The sequence below is a fragment of the Thalia democratica genome, chromosome 1, assembly GCF_965202585.1.
Source record: "Thalia democratica chromosome 1, ktThaDemo2.hap1.1, whole genome shotgun sequence".
In the NCBI taxonomy this organism is placed as follows: domain Eukaryota; kingdom Metazoa; phylum Chordata; class Thaliacea; order Salpida; family Salpidae; genus Thalia; species Thalia democratica.
Window position 1 is genome coordinate 33,114,173 of NC_139165.1, and position 21,530 is coordinate 33,135,702.

The window sequence follows — 21,530 nt, forward strand, 5'->3', positions numbered from 1 at the left end:
ATTATTGCGTTTGACATTTTTTTACTTAATAAATCTGTGAATGTATATAAAAGTTATTTGTTAAAAAGTTTTAATGAGACAAGAACAACTTCAGTCAACAGTTGAATGACTCAAACTAAAAACATGTGTTGTTTTTAATATAAATATACGAGAAAAAATGTACAGTTTTGTTTTAATGTTATCAATAAAAAATAAAAATATTTTTGTAATTTATAGTAGAAATTTAAAAAAAAAATCCAACAAACAAGAACACAACCTTAATATAAATGTCAAATATAAAACAAATAATCACGTTTATGCTATGCACTTTTTACATATTTTGAAAGCAACCTACTTGAAATTATCATTTTACAAATACTATGAAAAAGTTCACTTATTTCAAAAACATATATAATCATACCTCGTTTGTTTTGTTAAAGTTTATAAAACAACTAGAACAAATTGTCTAATATTTAAATCAAGTAGATATTACACACCATTTATTGTAAATTTTTTTAATTAAAGTTCTGTAAGGTACGCATTTTACGTAAAGTAAGCACTTTTGTCTGGAATTAAGGTGCGCACACCGTTGATGACCCAACAGCAATTAACTAATGAAAAGTTTAAGTAGTTGATAAAAATACTAATTTCTTCGTGAGAAGATAAAATTATAAAAATATTTTATTTTATCATACTGATTTTTCTAGAATTTAACGTTAGTTTGAAACGATTTGTTTTATTTTTGTACAATAAATGGCATATGGCTAGATAATTATGACTAAAATTTAAAACATCAGATGAATTTTTTTTGGTAACAATAGTTATTAACATGTCCTACTTTTACTTATAAGTCTTAAAACATAGTTCATTAAACCCCTTCTTTAAAAATAAAAAGTTAACAAAACACAAGCAAATGTTAGAAAAGTGTTTATCCTCATAGTTAAGAAATGATAAAATACAAAAGAAACATGTTTCAAATAATAATATCTTTATAATGAAGAAGATCACTTTGACAATGTAAAACCAAAAGTATATAAACAAGAACAAGATTTATTTACAATTTATAACTAATAATAGAATATTTGCTTTTATTTGATCGTTATATTAAAAACTAAAAATAACTAATTTTTATCAACATAAATAAGTACATAAAATATATAAACACAACGAAAGCAATAAAAAATGTGGAAACTCTAGATTAAAGTATTAGCTTCTTAAGTTATATTATAGCAAGATTCTAAAACTCCACATTAGTTGTTAATTAAAAGCTAGAAGTTATTGAGGCTCCTTAAATCATCTCAATAACGAAAACAATTTTTAATTTCTTCACAGTTTTGAATAAAATATGAAAATTTGAAAACTTGAAATTTTTAAATAAATATTAATATGCAAATAAATTAAAAATAATCTGATTAAACAAAGTTAAAGCAGTTAATTTACATGTTAAATATATATAAAAGTATGTCTATTTGTTCTAAATCTACGTATGATTAAAGCTACGTGATATCATGTACATAATTTCACTTAATTTAATGCAATGACTATTGAGATTACTTTAAACTCACAATTTAAAATACTGGTAGGATAGAACATCCTAAGCTTATATTAATTATCATTGAAATTAATATAAGAGAACCTGCTAACAATCAACTACACTAAACTATTTGGTTAGAGCTGTTTTTGTTAAATTTGAAATAACTTTAATGTAGATAATATTAGAAAACATGAGTTCAATCTCTAAATATTAAAATTTAACTTTAACTTTGTACTACCTTAATTTAAAATAAATTATGTCGATGCTTTTATTTAGGGCATATACAAAGCTAGTGTTACAAACAAAAAACTATTTTTTCCTAACTGGAAACAAAGCTAGTCGAAGCTACTTTTTGAAAAAATAAAGATACTAGGTCAGATTTTCTGTTTTTTATAGAGATAGAAAGTTAGTTTAAATAGGTTCTTAATATAAACATTGCCATGATTCAATTTTTTTTTTGTAAGTATCTTAGTTTGCTAATTATTTGTTTTATGCTCGTATAGGAGGCTTAATTGAATTTTTTAATTTTGTTTACGTTTTTTATACAGAAATGCACTGTTTAAACAGTTGTAATCAATAAAAGCTCAAATTACGTTGACTAATTTAAAAAAAAATTCAGGAAATAATTTTAATTCTTTTTTTCATTTATAATGTTAGTAATTTTGTTGTTATACAGCAACACATTGATTGCTAACTTTATAAAAAATATACAAAAATTTAAAAATTTTACAAAATGCAAACATATGTGTTTACGGTAAAAGTAAGCTGCAACAGTCAAACTTATTTTAAATTTGGTAACTAGAATATACATATACATATGATTGGAACTTGATTGTATATTCCTACATTTCATTTTAAGTTCATGACCTGTGTAATTAATATTTTAAAAACATTTTATAACCTTTATGTAAGTAGTAGGAAACTTTTAACAACAAGTAGTAACATACAACCTGTACGCTACACGCTTCACACAAGTTTATTGTTAATCCATGTCTTTAAAATTTGAAATTAAACAACCATTGTTCTATTTCAACTAGTTTCCGTTATCCATTTTAATTATACAAACTAATCTGAAAAAAAAACATTAATAAAAAACTCAAATATCATACTATTTAAGAAATTATTAAAATATTTTTCATGTGACAATATTAGTTATTATTTAGTTTAGCTTTCTTAAAAGTGAAAATATTTGCTTTTATAAAAGAAAAGTGGCATTATTTTAACTACTTTTATACTTTAATCTAGGTTTATAAAACACGTCACAGATTAAAACTTCACTTAAGCTAATGTATATTTTTAACATAGTTTTATGTTAAAAAATAAGTATAAAACACTTAAAAAAGGCACAAACACATACGAAAACTTTTGAATACGTATAATGAGTGCATATAGTCAATAAATTTCATATATTGAAAATTAAATGCTTTGTTCATAATGTTATCACATAAAGAAATTGTTACCATATATACTAGTTCATAACGTTTTAAATCAAGCTTACACTTGAAAATGTGCATAAGAAATTTCTGTTCATAATCAAATGAAGTCAAGAATCCGGTTAACTGACAGAGTAGCCGGCATGACGAACAAACACTTTACCCGAAAGCTCTTTGTTGACAGTCAGATCAACGTAGAGAATCATCGAGTCGAAGTTGTAAGAATCGAATTCTTCCTTACACAGTGGACACAGCGGAGGCTTCCTTTTCTTCAAAATTTCGTCCAAGCACGCGCAGCAAAGGACATGACAGCAGTTTGTGACAACCAGATGACGATCATCGTCGAAAATTTCTTCGAAAGTGTTCAAACAAATGCAGCAGCTGTTTTCGTTAAACAACTTGAACTCCTTGCTGTCTTTAGCCAAATCTTGGATCCTGTGCTGCAAGTCGAATTGAGGCCCCATCTCTCCGTGTTGGCTCTGGTCACCGGAACATCACAGTTCTTTTCGTTGTGGAAACGGCACGAAACGTGAGTCAACTGATCCGCGTGCTCCGAGGTAAACGTCAGATCTAAAAAGATAGAAAAAGTTTAGATTAAACAATTTGATATGAATCACATAACTTAGTAATTATCATATTCTTAAAATTATCAATTTTTTTAAAACATAAGCATTATACATAGTAAAAAGAAGTTTATACATTATGTAAAGAAAAACATTATACGTACAATTTTAGTTTATGTATATATCGTTTCAATTACTTCTATATACTGTTTTATCATAGTTTTTTTACTAAAATTGATTACTTGGCACATTTAAAACATACATTAAATATTTAAACGAAATTTGAAATTCAGTTTTAAGTAAAAGACATACAAAAAAAAAATTTATACCTAATATATGAATTTATAGATTACAACTTTAAAAAACTAAATTACTGTAGAGTGATGTTTTCAACTTGTAATAATTTCTTTTTCTTAAGGAACATAAATATCCCATTTAAAACGTTTTGAAATGGCAAAATTAACTTAAAACAACGTATAAAAGCTTGCACTTAACTATTCTTGTTTTGTAATACTAATTACTTTATGTTACTGATGACTTAATAACGTTATAGATCTCATAATACTGGTGACTACATGTTACTGGTGACTTTAAAACAATAGTGACGTAATAATACTGGTTACTTTGTAACACTAGTGATGTCACAGTGCTGGTGACTTTATAACACTATAGATGTCGTAGTACTAGTGACTTTTTAACAATGAGTTGTCTTAAAATAAACGTCATTCGAGACTTTTGTAGTTTATATTACCTTTTATTGCATAAGTGCGTTTATAAGTAAATTTCCGGTTATACGCGCAACTAACTAAATTTTTTAAAAAAATTTTAAGTTAATTTTTGTTATTGTTTTTATAAGAATGCAATAAAACTCACAACTAAGATGTTGCCTTTACTGCCAGCTTTACTAGTCCTCAATTTCATAATTTAGATGTTTACTTTTAATACAATCTACAACTAACCACTGGTACCCTACGAAAACAGTTTCTCAGCAACTCTTCAGAAATTTTGTAAGCCACTGATGATTCTCAACGGGAGTTTTCCTAATCAAAAATGTAACTGCTGATATGTTATTTGAAGACTAGTAATAATTATTACCTGCAAAAAAGCTATAAGTTACTGTACAATTAAAAACCAAATGATGAAAACCAAAGCATTTGTTAATGTTTAACTAATTCAAACAAAAACTGTTTTATCTTTAAATCTTTACCAAAAGAATCGTTCAACAACAGTTTTGTATAAAAAGAACAAAGTTAAAATTGTAACAAAGACAAGAGTGAAACGTTTTCTCTATAAAATTTTTAAGCAGACATAAATATTTATATCTAATTTACTTAGTCAAGTAAACAAAGTTTACGATGTAAAATTTCTTATAGTTCATACAATCTATTTGTTTTTCACTTTAGTATGGGACCAAATCACTATGAGAAAAAAACTTCTCCATGGACATCAAGGTTCGGCTTGTAATCAATATTCAGCAACAGTTCTCTAAAGTCCACAGGCCAAAGCATCTGTCTACACTCCGCGCACTTTTGGTTATTTTCCGACTTTATCATTACGTCTAAGCAGGAACAGCAGTAGACGTGGCCGCAAGTCGCCACAACAAGATGGTGCCCGTTGTTCAAAATTCGTTGATAATCTCTCAGGCAAACCGAGCAATTGTGACCCGTGAAAAATTTGTACGCTTCGCTGCTTTTATCCAAGCTTTGCACCCTGTAATTCAGGTCGTGCTGATCAAACCCATACTCCGATGTCCAGTACCTGGTAGCCGGCCTCTTGAACTCTTTTTGGGGGTTGTGAATGAAAAGGCACGAAACGTGGGTCAGCAGCTGCATCTGTTCCGGAGTCAGTAGCTGCACGTCAACTGTTCCGTCTTTGTGAAACTTATTTTTATCTACTTTATTCTTACTGAGTCTACCAAACATTTTCAAGAGATTTTCCTTCAGGTTTGGCACATTGTCGCAGAAGTTTCTAACGCTGCCAATCAAATGCTGTACCGCTTCGGCCTCGCTTCCATATTCGTATGTGTGCTCCAAAGTTTCGTAAATAAGCAAGTCGTTGACTAGCAGCTGGAAATCCAAAACAGTAGTATATACAGAAGTGCCGTCAGAAAATTGCAACTTTTTGTTTGCTTTTCTTCTAACGCGTATTAATGCGTTTGACATTTTTTTACTTTATAAATCTGTGAATTTATATAAAATGTTATTTGGTGAATAGGTTTTTTGAGAAAGGAACAACATCAGTCAACAGTTAGTTGTCTTAAAAACATATTTTGTTTTTAACATAAAACTAGAGAGAAAAAAAGTACAGTTTTGTTTTAATGTAATCAATAAAATAAAATTTGTAATTCATAGTAGAAATTAAAAAGGGAAAAAAGTATTTATATTTTCTTTGTTCAACAAACCAAAACACAACTGTAATATGAATATCAAATATAGAAATAATATTCTCGTTTTTGCTATGCACGTTTTACATTTTAAACATAATTTTTCTGATAGCAACCTACTTGAGATAATTATATTACAAATAAGCTTAAAAAGTTCACTTATATCAAAAATATATACAATCATAACTTTTTTGTTTTGTTAAAGTTTGTTAGAAAATAACTAGAAAAAGTAGTGCAATATTTAATCAAGTAGATTCACAATATTTTAGTAGATTTTATAGGAATCAAGTAGATATTAGACAACATATATTGTTATTTTTTTTAATTCAAAATCAATAAGCTACGCATTTTACGTAAGGTAAGCAGTTTTGTCTGGATTTAAGTTGCGCACCTAATTGATGACCCAATAGCAATTAACTAATGAAAACTTCAAGTAGGTTTATAAAAATACAATTTTCTTCGTGAGAACGTAAATTTTTTTAAACGTTTTATTTTATCATACTGATTTTTCTAGAATTTAACGTTAGTTTTAAACGATTTATTTTATTTTTGTATAAGAAATGAAATATTATGATATGGATAATTATGACTAAAATTAAAAATAGTAAGTTTTATACTAAAAACATAGTTTATTAAACCCTTTCTTTAAAAAAAGGTTAACAAAAAATGTCAAGCACAAGCAAATGTTCGAAAAGTGGTTTTTCATAGTTAAAAATGATAAAATATAAAAGAACTATTTTAAAAATAACATTGTCTAAATAATCTATAAGATCACTTTAACAATATAAAACCAAAAGTTATACAAAAAAGAACTAGACTTATTAACATTTGCTTACTTTGATCGCAATACTAAACACTAATGATAATTAATTTGTATCAACATAGATAAGTACATAAAATGTATAAACACAACGAAAGCAATATGAAATTAATAAAAGTGGAAATTTTAGATTAAAGTATCAACTTTAAGTTATATTATGGCAAATTTTTAAAACTCCAGATTAGTTATAAATTAAAAACTAGAAGTTAATAAGGCACCTCAGGTCTTCTTAATAAAAAAAAATTATTATTAACTTTTCACAGTTTTGAATAAAAAAATAAAAATTAGAAAACTTGACTTTTCTATATAACTATTAATATGCTAAATAAATTCAAAAGTATTTTAATTAAACAAAGTTTAAAACAGTTATTTTACATGTTAGATATATATGAAAGTATGTCTATTTGTTCTAAATCTACATATGATTAAAGCTACTTGATATCATGTACAAAATTTCGTTTTATTAAGTGCGAGGACTATTGAGGTTATTATAAGCTCATTATTTAAAATACTGGTAGAGTAGAACATGTAAACTAATATCAATTATCATTGAAATTATGTATACGAGTACCTGTAAATAAGTATTTTTGTTAATTTAGAAAGATGATTAATGTACATTTAATTAAGAGACATGATTTAAACTTTTGAAACTTAAATTTTAACTTTAACTTTGTACCACCTTAACTTAAAATAAATTATGTCGATGCTTTTTTTTAGGGCATATACAAAGCTAGTGTTACAAACAAAAAAAACTATTTTTCTTAATTGGAAACAAAGCTAGTCGATGCTACTTTTTGAAAAAAAAAATCTGTTTTTTATAAAGATAGAAAGTTGGTTTAGGTAGGTTCTTAATATAAACGTTGCCATGATTTAATTTTTATTTTTTAAGTATCATAGTTTGCTAATTATTTGTTTTGTACTCGTACAGGAGGCTTAGTTTAAATTTTTAATTATGTATACACTTTTGGTACAGTAATGCACTGTTTAAACAGTTTCAACCAATAAAAGCTAAAATTACGTTGACTAATTTATAAAAAAAAAAAATTTTTTAGTTGATTTTTTTTCATTCATAAGTTTGCAATATGTTCTTATAAAGCAACACATTTATTGCTAACTTTATAAAAAACATACAAATTTCTACAAATTGTATAAAATTAAAACAAATGTGTTTACGGTAAAGGTAAGCTGCAGCAGTCAAACTTGTTTTAAATTTGGTAACTAGAATATACAAACACATATGATTGGAACTTGATTGTATATTCCTTAATTGTGTAAGTAATATTTTTATAATATTTTATAACGTTTATGTAAGTAGTAGGAAACTTTTAACAACAAGTAGTAACATACAACCTGTACGCTACATGCTTCACACAAGTTTATCGTTAATCCATGTCTTTTAAAATTAGAAATGAAACAACCATTGTTCTATTTCAACTATATTTCTTTATCCATTTTAATTATACAAACTAATCTGAAAAAAAAAAAAAAAACATAAATAAAATTTTCAAACACCATACTATATAAGAATTTATTAGAATAATTTCATGTGACAATATTAGTTATTATATAGTTAAGCTTTCTTAAAAGTAAAAACATTTGCTTTTATAAAAGAAAAGTGGCGTTATTCTAATCACTTTTATACTTTAATATAGGTTTATAAAACACGTCACAGATTAAAACTTCACTTAAGCTAATGTATATTTTTAACATAGTTTTATGTAAAAAAATAAGTACAAAACACTTAAAAAAGGCACAAACACATACGAAAAAATTTGAACACGTTTAATGAGTGCATATAGTCAATAAAATTCATACATTGAAAATTTATGATTTTTTAAAACTACAACACGTAAATCTTATTAATAATTATCTTAAATGGAGGTAATAAAAAATTCTAAGATTGATTAGAAACGTACAAAGTTATCTATTAATAAAACTTTCAATATAATTAAAATTGCTGAATGAGTATTGACTACTTTAACTAGTTTTAAAAACAAAGTAAAACGTTGTACGAATATATAAAATAAAAAACAAACATCGTTTATCAACCCGTGAGTAAATTGTAAATAAGAATTTTAAATAATCAAATTATTGTATTAAACATGACGAGCTAAAAAAATCTTTTTGTATCAGTGTTTAAAATCCCTGTCTATTTCAGTAAAAATGTACATAAATAGTATTCAAAAACTAAGTAAACTAAATTGACTTCAAAAAGTTTATGAAATTATGTTATAATTTAAAAAATACAACAAATTTCAAGCTTTGACAGTATTTAACATAAATATGGTGCAATAAAACAAAACTATAACTATGTTACAACTTTCACACCAAGTAGATTTCTAAAATTAGTATAAATCTTTAGTTTAAAAAAAATAGTATATTGATAATTTTATAAGATTTAATCAAGTTATTTTGCAGATATAAGTTATTAAAAATAAATTTAAAATTATTAAACGTTTAAGCTTTTGAATTAACTGTTTTATTTTAATATATAAAGATATACAAACTATTAGATATTTAAAAGTACAAAAAGAAAACTACTAAGCTTAATAACAAAATATATATTTAAAACAAGTAGTATTTTTTAAATACAGAAATTATTGAAAACATAACTAGAGTTGTTTCAAAATAAATAGATGAAATGGATGTTTCTAAAAGTTGAAATGAAAATAGAAAAACAAATAAAAACACGAATTGTTTTTGATATATAGAAAATAGTACTAAATGAGAATTAATTTTTATTAAAAAAAAATTAATTAAAGCTAGAACAAAAATAGTTAGTTTTTGCTGTGAAAGGCATAATTTAAAAGCTTACAAGGTATAAGCTTTCTCAAATATATTAAAGAAGTTTCTATAATATTTTCTGCTTAGAGTCCGTCTGAAAAGTATTTGAAGTTAAAAATTATTTAAACAAAACAATAATGAAAATTTATCTGATTTTACTCTGGTTTAATCAATACAGTTAGGTTACATTATTTCACGCTAAAATTTATAATACTGTGCTGTGTATATCTTGAGAAACATTAATAGTTTTTATATTTGTATTGTTAAATTAATAAATTGGTTTGAACAACAATGAACCGGCTGATGTAACTTAAAAATCGAATATAAATATTTTTTATTGCTCATTATTTTATAACTCCAGATCAGAGGTCGGAAAACTGCTGCCTGTGGGCCACATGCTGCTAATAAAAGATAATAGTGTGGTTCGCGACCGAGACTTTTTTAAATGGCATGCAGCCCGTGACAAGTTGATAGATCTTAAACTAGATATCCCAGAAGTGTAAAAACAGAAATTAAAACTGCGGTTCGCAACAATTTTAATTTTCGAATTTTAGCCGGCGACCACAAAATGCCTGCCGATCATTGCTCTACAAACAAACAAAAAAGTCTATATTGGCTGTAAGAAAAGTAAAACTTTTATTCTTCATTTTATTATTAATAAAAAAAGATTGACAAAACGTAAACTTTTTAAATATTTTATAAAACTTTTAATTTTGAATTTTGGTGATTTTTATCAAACTGTAACTAAGCTACGTTTAATTTAAGGTTATAAAATTAGCCGAACAACAAAAGTAAAATAGGTTGTGATGGTTTTGAGAATAAAAAAAGATTGTAATGTTTTTCAAAAATTTTTGAAGTTGTAGGAATGTTTTTACATTAAAGTTTAAAACATGTTTAATGATTCTTTGTATTAATTGTTAGAAAAACTTGAAAATGATCAATTTTTTGATTAAATTTAGTTTATATTTTAAAAAATTGAAAATCATTGAAAATCTTCATTAAACTTTGTACCTATCTTCTAACTGATTAATAATGATTTGCTCATTTATCGAACAGATTAAAATTAGGACCACCATCTGAGTATAAATTCTAATAGACAACGTAATAAGAAATTGTTCATATTAAAAAAAAAATTATGATAGTACTCTTTTAAAATTACTTGAATGTTTACGTGTAACATTTTACGCATTTATCTTAATTTTTTTGTTTTTAAGACTATGTCGGATCGGATGCAGTTAAAAACACATTTGAATACTATTAAAATAAAAAAATTAAATAACTTATCTAGATCAAAACGTTATCCAATTTTTTTCTTTATCAGTTAACGCATCGTCGATATCCTTTAATGACCTTGATTTTTAAAAATGGTAAAATTAAAAAGTAATTGCTAAATATGCATCATAAGTAAACTTTTGCAAGTCGTTTAAGGTAAGCAAACGAAAAGGAAAAAAAAAATATGTATTTAACTTAAACTAAAAACAATTGGTATACCTCAAAGTTTTGTAACAATAATATCTTTCTCAAAAAAATAATAATGCGACCGAACGATATCTAACTGGTAACTTGTTTCCTCTTGGCTTAAAAATATTTAATTTTAACTTCGTTTGTTATAACTTTAAATATTATGGTCAAGTATCGGTACAGCGATTTGTACAAAAAAATTTTGTACCTACGCTTAAACTTCAGTAAAATGCTAATCCAGTATTAAAACTATAATGTAACGATTCAACAAAAATCCAAATAATATTTTATCTAAAAATTAATTCAAAGTAACTTTTTAGTTAAGTTGAATTTGGAGGATGTTGTTTAAAAAAAAAAACAAAGTTCAAAAGTTTAATTATTTTAAAGATTACAATTAGCCTAGTATTTACTAAAATTTCTTGATACCAAACTTCTGTTTTGAAAACAACGGATATAGATTTTTTTTTTAAAGTTTTAATTGCAATAAAGTATCTGCCTTTTCTAAATTGTTATTTTTTCAATATATAATATGAACGAAATAACTATTTTATGTTTTTTTATATGTAAAAATCAATTGTTATTAAAAGTTAAAAAAGAAAAATTAAAATCTTGCAATTTAGTGCCAAACTAACTAATAATGGTAACCTGCGCAACACATCTTTTTTTGCACACACAAGCACCTCCTTCTAAATGCCCTGTGTAAGTTATGAACACTGAACATTATACAATGAAACATTATATGATTTTACTTACATTATTTAAAATGAAAGTCAAAAAAAAAGTTTTTAGGTGTAATAAGCTTTGAGTAATGAAAATAAAAATGTTAATGTTATTATTTTTATTTTCTTTTATGTTAAAAAAAACACCAGTCTTAAACTATACCCCTTGCAACGATAAACGTTTTCTGGGGATGGGTGAGTGTGTTACATCATATGTAATTTTACCTGCCCCATTAATATTTAACTATAACTATCCAAAAATAAAATAGATATAAACTATCTTTTAAACAAATAAAAAATCCCTTGGAGACACGCCATTTGGAGAATACTCACAAGGCTAAAATAAATACTCTTGAGTTCACAATGAAAAGCAAAAAGATCTAAGTTCTGTTTAATGATAGTTTTTGAACATATTATAGGTACTATGAAAAAATTTGAACAACCAATAGATTAGGGTTTGCTGAAATGAGCTATTTTAGAAAGTTTGGGGGCCATAAGTTGCAAAGGGTCTGTGACTAGGCCAAAATTTTAAACTTATAAAGACATTCTCAAATTCTCATTGAAGAACAAAAAAGTTTTAGTTGTTTTAAAGGGTAGTTTTACAACTCAGGTCAGATGTTATGGAAAAATATCTTGTGTTTGAAAAATAATGTTGTAGAGGGGGCACTGGTTTTTAATTTTTCACAAAGGGGGGTTATGAAAAAAAAGTTTGTGAAACCCTTATCTAGATTTTTGCATAATGTTTTTATGATATTTCTTTGGGTCTGTATTATTATTTATAAAATGATTAATGGTATCAACTTAAAACTCAAACAATAAAAAAGCAGTTAACAAATAAAATTAGATTGACTCTAGCTGTTTTATGGTCATTTAGGCTCAATTTTTGCCTTAAAGAATGGAAACCCTCAATAAAAATGATACAGTTATAAGGAAAACAAAATTTTTTCATTAAATAAGTTAAAATTTAAAAAATTTTAAACAACCTGAAAGATAAATTGAAAACTATTATGTGTTAAAATTGAAAGTTTTAATGTACTCCTAATAAAAGGAGCAGACTAAAAGAAAGTTGTTGATCAGGATTTCACCCTACAGATTTCAGTTTTTTTTGTATTTTACAAATATTGGGATAATTAGAGTTTTGTATTGAAAACTAGGTTAGTTTATATATTCAAACCTTACTGAAGGTGGATTTTATTAGAAGTATAAGTTTTGAGATGTTCACTTTCAAGGCATGAAGGAGTAGGAGAATAAAAAAACTGTAACATTAGGTACAGTACATTTTTAGGTCATATTGTAGTATTCATTCAAGTTCATACGATTTGGATAAGTTTTTGCTTCATTAAAAAGAATCTAAAAAAAAAACAAAAAAAAAGTATGCTTGCAGCCTAAAAACATAATTTCAACCTTTAGAATCACATGCTAGTTGTTTTTTTTTTTTGCTTAAAAAGTAATCAAATCACTTATTCATGTCCTAGACTTATAATTTATGTCCTAAATAAAAGCTTATACTTACTAACGTTTATTTAAAGATATATTAACTGCTTTTGTTGTATTATGACGTCATAATCACCCTAATTGTGCAAAGCTTGTCTGTAAAATGTAGGGATCAAGTACAGCACATTTTTTTGATAACATTGTAAAATTCAAATTAGTAAAAATGATTCGGATGTGTTTTTGCTTAGTTAAAAAGATTCAAAAAAAAATTATAATTTTGCAAAAAAAAAATAGTCCCTCCCCAAAAATCACATACATTTTGATTTTTGGGCAGCATTTTTTTTTTGCAAATTTATAGTTTTTTTAAGATTCTTTTCAACTAAGCAAAAACACATCTAAATCATTTTAGTTTTTTGAAATTAGTTTTTTGGGCTGCAGGTACACTTTGTTTTTGATTTTTTTTTTCAGAGACTTCTTAATGAAGTAAAAACACATCCAAATCATATTGACTCATAAGTCCAGTAAAAATCACCCAAGTATTCCTTACCCCTACAATTAGGTCTTATGTAAAAGCTTTAAGGTCTCTCAATTCCTTTACAAGTTAAGAAATTAATTGTTTGAATAATTTATGAAACAATTTTTCTATTATCAACAGATTTACAAGTTACTTGTTACATTTTGTATTTTTACTCATTTTATTTAAGTTTCATAGGTTTTTTATAGAAAATGATATATAAAAGACAAAAAATATTATTTCACCAAAAGGATATATCCTGCTAGAACTTTTGAGCAATTTTTTCATAAATTTGTGCAGGGTTGCCACAAACTCATGATAAATTAAGACAACTATAGATAAGTTGAGGTTGTTTTTTAAAGTCCAGCTAATTCAGAATAGTTTTTTTTCGAACTCTGGATATCTATGATATTAAAAAAAAAAAGATAATTTATTTTTTAATTTTGAGTGCCATTTAGTTTCCACATTTAGTTTTTTTTATAACCAACTTTGTAAAAAAAAATATTTTTGTCAATCTAGAAAAGTAAAAAAAAAGATTACAGATTTGAAAAAACTCAAGACAGTTTAAGGTCATTCTACATTCTTTGATCACTCAATATTTTTTGATTTAAGGCAACCCTGTTTTTCATTCTAACCTTCAGACTAGAATTACTTGAAGGTTAGTATGTGCTGAAAAATTTGAGGAGTCAGCAAAAAACGCTTTTTTCCTGATCTTAAGATTTTAATTATCATATTTTATTTTTATAATTAAATTTTAAGATGTTTGGATCAGATGAGTTAAGGGTAATGGTTTAGATATAAAAATTTAAAAAAATCTTTGTTTTTTCAAAAATAAAAGTTTTACTATAAATTATTTTTGACTTTGACTGATCATATCTCAAAAAATTATTTCAATTTTCTAAAACAATAAAAAGTATCTTGAAGCTTTAAAAGTACTCTATAAAATAAGATCAACTTGTATACATCATGGCTAACTCCCCTATGACCATAAATTTATCTAATATTAAATTTATAACATATTTATAAATTAAAAAATTGTTCCAGAAATTAAAAATAGCATTAATGGTTTATGGTTATTAAAGCTAAAAAAATATCTATCAGTAAAAATAAAATTTTTAGTCAATATTACAAGTTATTACTAATATTCTACTAGTCTAGGTTATTTATTTACAATACAACATTTTTTTCAGTTAAACAATTCATTTGTTTTATTTTAAACTCTATGTGTCTAACAAGGTATAATTATTTATTGTATCAAAATAATAATACATTGGTTGTATTTAAAACTAAAGAAAATCATAGGGGAGGAGCCAAGGTACTTTTTTACTTAGTTTATTTTATTTTAAAGATCTTTAACTTGGCTAGCATTTACTTTTTACTGTTTTTAAAATCAGATAGTTTTAAGATATAAGGGTATACTAAGTTGGAGAGCACAAAAGGCTCCTACGGAAGGACCAAAGTGAAAGGAAAAATAAAAGACTATCATTTCATTGAAATTGATCTTCTCCCTTTTACATTCTGAAATTATTTACAGTTTGATCTTACTCAAAGAATAACTACATATTTTCATTGTAGAGATTTTTTTTGGTGAAGATATTTAATTAAAAATTGATTATTTTTGTCATAAAATTCTTTAATATACTTTTTGAAAATAAATAAATAGGATATTTTCTGTCAGTGAAAGTTTGAAAGAAATATTTTTTGAAAACTTAAGGTTAGTTGGTGGAAAAATAAAGAATAAGATAGATTTTTAGTAGATTTTTTAAAAATCTTACAAAACCAGCAACAACAAATTTTCCTTCATCAGAACTTTGAAGATCTCTCAAAAGTAAATAAATGTTATTCTTAAGCTTTACAACATTTCAACCAGTGTTTTATCCATTTTAGCATAATTTTTCATTTTAATTTTTTTTTCTACAGAATCACAGTTAGAAAATTGTTCAATGGAATAATGGGTAACTGTAATTTTTGTATTGAATATATTTTTCAGAATGTATAAACTTTTAAACATCATTATTTTTTTATTATTACTTTTAGATATTTAAGCTTTATACACACTGATTTGTAGTTTTTTGACTATTCAATTTCCCATAAAACTATCTTGATTATGGTCAGTTTAGTTAAATTAGCCTTTTGTTGATTATGATCACTAAGGCTGACTTATTTGTGTCAAAGACTGTTGGTTAAATTTATCTCAACTTTCATGAATAACTACTTAAATAGTTAAATTTTTTAGACCTTTTAATAGAGTTTTCATAGTAAGTTATAAATTTATTTTAGAAAGATCCCTGAAAATCCTAAAAGAGTTGTATATATTTTTTCAAACTTTATAAGCTAATGAAAAATCTCAAGCTAATCTATGTATATTTTGTGTTTAAAAACAATAATGGTTGCCACATATCAAGTTAAAAAAATTTTTACTTTCCTGACTTTTCTACTGTAAATTTTCAACTAAAGCTTTTTAAAAAGGTTTATGGATATTTTTTATAATGTCATCTAACTTCCATTTGGTAGGGTCAGCACCTAGCTCAAAAGCTCTGTGAGAAATGTGCAGCTATCACTAATCACTGCAGCTATCAATGTTTATAAGCTCACTAAGGTCCTCTTCTTTCTTCTGATCCCTTAACCTTCTATATAAAACATGTTTCAATTGGAACCTTCCATACTAGCCTGGAATAGTTTGGATTAATCTAGCAGTGATTCTTAACCTGGGGTAAATTTACTCCTTAGGATAAATTCCCTTGCTTTACGGGGTGTTTTGTTTATAATAAGTTGTGTAAACTAATGTTTATTAATAAATTGTGTTTTTAATTTGAAAGTTATCATTTAACTATATATTTAATAATCAAATAAACTCTTTAAATTTTACATTTTTTTAAAATAAGCTTAAAGCTCAAAAAATCTTGTTTTTCCCTCAAAATTAATCAGAATTTTATATATTTGGAGTAAAGTTGATAATAACCTTTTAAAAAGGGGTTAAGTATAAATAAAGGTTAAGAACAACTCAACTAGGGGCTCCAAAGCTGAAAGAAAAGTTTATTTGTGGTAGTCCGTCCTTAGCAGTGATGTGTCCCAAAAGTTATGAAGTTAAGTACTGTGAAACCACTCTATTATTACATATACACAATATTGCAGTATCAATTTTGGCTTTTTTTAATTATTTAATAGTAGCTTTCATCAAAAGATACATTGTATCACCTAGTATTGTTAATTGTTTTCAGCAAGATGTTTTTGAATTGCGGTCCAAAGCCAAAATTTATCAAACATAACAATTTGGTTTGGGCCATGTGGCCTGACTGTGCTCTTGCAATGTCATGGTACATATTTTTGATAAAATATGTTACTTTATCACACAAATTGGCTAAGTAACTGTGCTTGACCGCATGTAAAGCCTAAAAAAATTAGGGGTAAGGAAGTACAGCACATTTTATGGATCATATTGTAAAATTCATATGAGTCCATATGATTTAGATAAGTTTTTCTTCATTAAGAATTATTTAAAAAAATATTTTGCACCCCAAATGCCACCCAAAAAACTAATTTCAACCCCAAAAATTACTAAAACAGTAATAAAATCACTATTAATAATACATGTCTTTGACTTACAATTTATATCTTAAATTAAAGTTTATACTTATTGACATAGATTCAACAACATATTAACTGCTTTTGATTTTTTATGACGTCATAGCCACCCTAAATATGCTAATTTTGTCTGTAAAATTGTGCTTTTTGGAAAATGAAAAAGCTTAGTTGGTTCGTGGTTTTGATAAAAAATTTGATTGTAAAACAAAATTTTTAGGTATACTTACTTACCTTTTAAATTTAGGTGATGTGGTATGTATATAAGTGGGATGTTTGATGCTTTATTCATTTAGCTTTAAGTGTTTGGAAATCCTTAAATAATTATTCAACTAGCATTAAAACAAATTAACAAAATATTAAAAAACTTTGATTTAGTGTAGACAAGATAATGTTGTACAGCATTAAACATTAAGTAAATGATTGCAAAATTAAGAGTTTTACAAAGATATAAAGAACATTGCAAAATAAAACTAACATTGTACTTTATCATTTAGTATTAACACTTAAGGGCATAGGGGGTAAACATCCTTTTTTGGTTTTTGATATTATTTTATATAGTTTTTACTAAGCTACAAGATGCTTTTTACAGATTTAAAAAATTTAAAATATTTTTTGAGATATAGCCGGTCAAAGTCGGAGGCAACAATAGGATCCTTATGGAGGGGGCAAACTAAAACGACAAATAACTAGAAATCACTAAAATTCTATCTCCTCCTACGTTTTTTGAGATAACTACCTCAAACTTTCAGAAAATGTTGCTTGCAGTATTTAAAAAATTCTGTCAGAACAGAATTAAAAAAAATTAAAATTTTTTTATTTTTTTCAAAACTTCTTCCAACAAAATTTTCTAAACATATCAAGGAACATTTCCTGAAAGCTTGAGGTAGTTATCTCAAAAAACGTAGGAGAAGATAAATAGTATTAATTTATAGTAAATATATATTATAAAATTATATATTTATATATATACTATTATTACTATAATTATAGTATAATTATAGTAATAATAGAATATATTAATAGTAAATATCAGGGTTGCCACACACTCAGGGAACTCAGGGAATCTCAGGGAATTTTCAAACTGTAGAAAATCTCAGGGAAATTCAGGGAATCTCAGGGAAACTCAGGTAATTTTGGAATTTTTCTTTTAACTCAGGGAAACTCAGGGAAGTTTTGATTTTTTCTCTAAGCTTCAGGGAAGTTTTTGAAAATCTCAGAGAAATTTTTTTCTAGATCTAGAATGAGGTTTAGTTAATCCAGTTTCAATATTTTGTTCAAAAGTAGTAATTTTTATTATTTAAGTGGTTATTTAGAATTTTTTAGCCTTTCGGCTAGTTCTTCAATATTCTTAGTATTAGCATTGTAGTTTTTTTAAGTTTTAATTTTATATTTACTTAAGTAAAATCAAACAGTTTAGAGAAATGAAAGTTGTTGTTAACTATTCATTGAAAAGTTCTAATAAACTTTTTATTTTTAGTTACTTATGTAGTTTAAAAAACACTATGTTGTATTATTAGTTCTTATTTTTTAAATAATAAAGTTATTTGTTATTTGTTTACAACTACTTGTTTTCAGTAAAAAAAACTAAAATGAATACAGATTAGTGTTGTATTACTTTTGTTAAAAAAATAGAGGTTAAATTTTTGTTTATAAATAATAAAATAATATAAATAATAATAATAATAAATAAATGAAGAGTCCTTGAGGCTGTTTTTGTGCTTCACAATGGCCAAGCAAGTGTTGAACGGGGCTTTAGCTTAAATAAGGAAGTAATACCAACTAATATGGGAGAGCAGACAATAAGGTCCCGAAGAATGATCAAAGATCATCTATATGCAAACAGTCTAGAACCAAGCACAGTTGAACTAAGTTCTGAATTATTAAAATTTGTAAAATCTTCTAGGGCCCAATATTTGGCATTTCTTGAGCAATAGCGCTTTGCTAAAAATGTTCCAAATAAAGGTGATGCTTTGAACAAGATAGGAGAACAAAAAAGTAAACTTACAAAGCAACTCAAATGTTTGAATGAAGACTATGACAAATATACTGCAGATGCCAACAAACAGTCTGATTTAGAAGCAATGAAAGAATTATTAGCAAGAGGAATAGCTGCTAAGGACAACGCAAATAAACTTGAAAATAAAATTAAAACTATTGATTTAGAAATTGCATACTTAAAAAAACAGTATTAAGATTTTTTTATTAGGTAATGTAAAATTGTTTTAAAATCAAAATTATGTTTTCAGTTATTTAAAATAGATTGTGTATGAACACCTTAAGACATAAAAAAAATTTAATTTTAGATTATTTTGTATCAGTTGTTAGGTATTAAGTTGTACTTTGATATGAAGTATTTCTTTAGCTATTTTTTTAAACTTTCTTTTTGCAGGTTTTTTTACAATAATGTTAAGCTTTTAAGTTTTATTTACTGCATTCAGAACAGTTGCTAGGAAAGACATACAAGTCATAATGAAGTTATTATGTATGCATTTAAGGGAGTTCTTCATGTGAAATTATTATTATAGTAAGTTAATTAACAAGTTTACACAAAGTTGTGCAAAAACTTAGTTTTTAATTTTTAATTGGTTTAAACCTTTTAAGATTGAGTTTTTGAAAACAGTTTTTTTCATAAATTTAATGCAGAAGCATACACATACAACCTTCATTTTATTATTAAAGAAGAAAAATGAGAATGAGGTATTAATAATTTGTGTTAGAAGAGAAAATTTTTTTTTTAAGATTTGAAAAATACTCAGGGAAACTCAGGGAAATTTAAGGTTACTCAGGGAAATTTTTGGTCACTCAGGGAAGATTTTTTTGCTCAAAGAGTGGCAACCCTGAAATATAAAAAAAACTAATAAACATTACTATAAAAAAAATATATTTGAATAAAATTAATCAAAAAAAAAAAAACCAACAGAGGTTAAGACTTAGGTGTAATAGTGATACTAAAAAATGATAACTGATGAAAAAAAAAAAAGTTACTGACAGAGGGTAAGAGTTAAATGTGATAGTAAAAAGATAAAAACTAAAACATATTAAAATTTTTTTAAAAATTAAAAGAAAAAAAAATCAACCTGTGCAAAATTGTCTGCTTGTGCAAAAGTGTCTTCATGCAATTTTTTCTTAGAGCAATTTTATCCCATTTTGCAATTTTGTATGCTTTTGCAAGTTTGACAGCTAGCCCAAAAAACAGTTATAAGTGACCCAAAACTGCCTCGAATGACCTTAAACTACCTGAGTCATCTTGAGTTTAACTTCTACTCCTTAATCATCAGTTATTTCACTCTGGTGCAAACTACTTGTACATCATGTTCAATTTTCTTCTTAATAATTAAAAGGAAGTGTGTATATGTATGCTTCTGCATTTTAGGTGTTTACTAAACTTATGAGAAATACTGGTTTTAAGATTCAACATTAAGAGTTTAAAGCAGTTGAGGTTTGAAAAACATAATTTGTAGATAATTTTAAGTGTCCATGTCATTAAACTTTATATATAACAAAAAATAATTTGAGTTCCGTTTTTGATATTTTAACTGATTAATTTTAATCTTACTACATAAAGTACTCACTTGTTTAATTAGTTATTAACTTAAGTATTATTTAAATTTTAGTTATACAGTTTAATAAAGTCAAATCATTTTAAATATTTATTTCAGATTTAAAACAAAGTAAAGTTTTAGATCTAAGAATAGTAAGAATTGCCACTAAGTTTAGAAAATTGAATAAGGATTTCAAAATCAATATGATTAAAATTATGGCCATAGGGAGAGGGGGTACAACACCTTTTTTACAAAAATTAACTTTGGCTTTTATATGAAACTACTAACTACAAGCCACTTTTTATAGAATTCATAACATCATTTAACTTTTAAGATATTCTATTTTTTGTAAAAAGTTTCAGATATAAACATATTAGACCCCAAAATTTTTGGGAGTCAATTTTCTTGGAAATTTTAAAATTTACTAAAAATCTATCTTCTCCTTCGTTTCTGAAGCAATCTTCAAATTTTCAGGAATTGTTCCTTATATTAAAAGAAAAAAATGCTACGTATGAATTTTAATAATTAATAAAATTAAAATTTAATCGAAAAAAAAAAGATTTTTTATCAAAAAAAAAAAATTTTACAAAAAAGTTTTAAAGTCTGCTTGTGAAATTAAATTAACGTTTTTTTGTTTTTAAATAAAGATTAGACTGCGAAAGTTTGAAGAAGATTGGTTGAAAAATGTAGGAGGAGATAGATTTTTTTACTGTTTTGGTTTTCCCTTCCCATAGGGAACCCTATTATGCTGCCCAACTTCAACTGGTCATATCTCACAA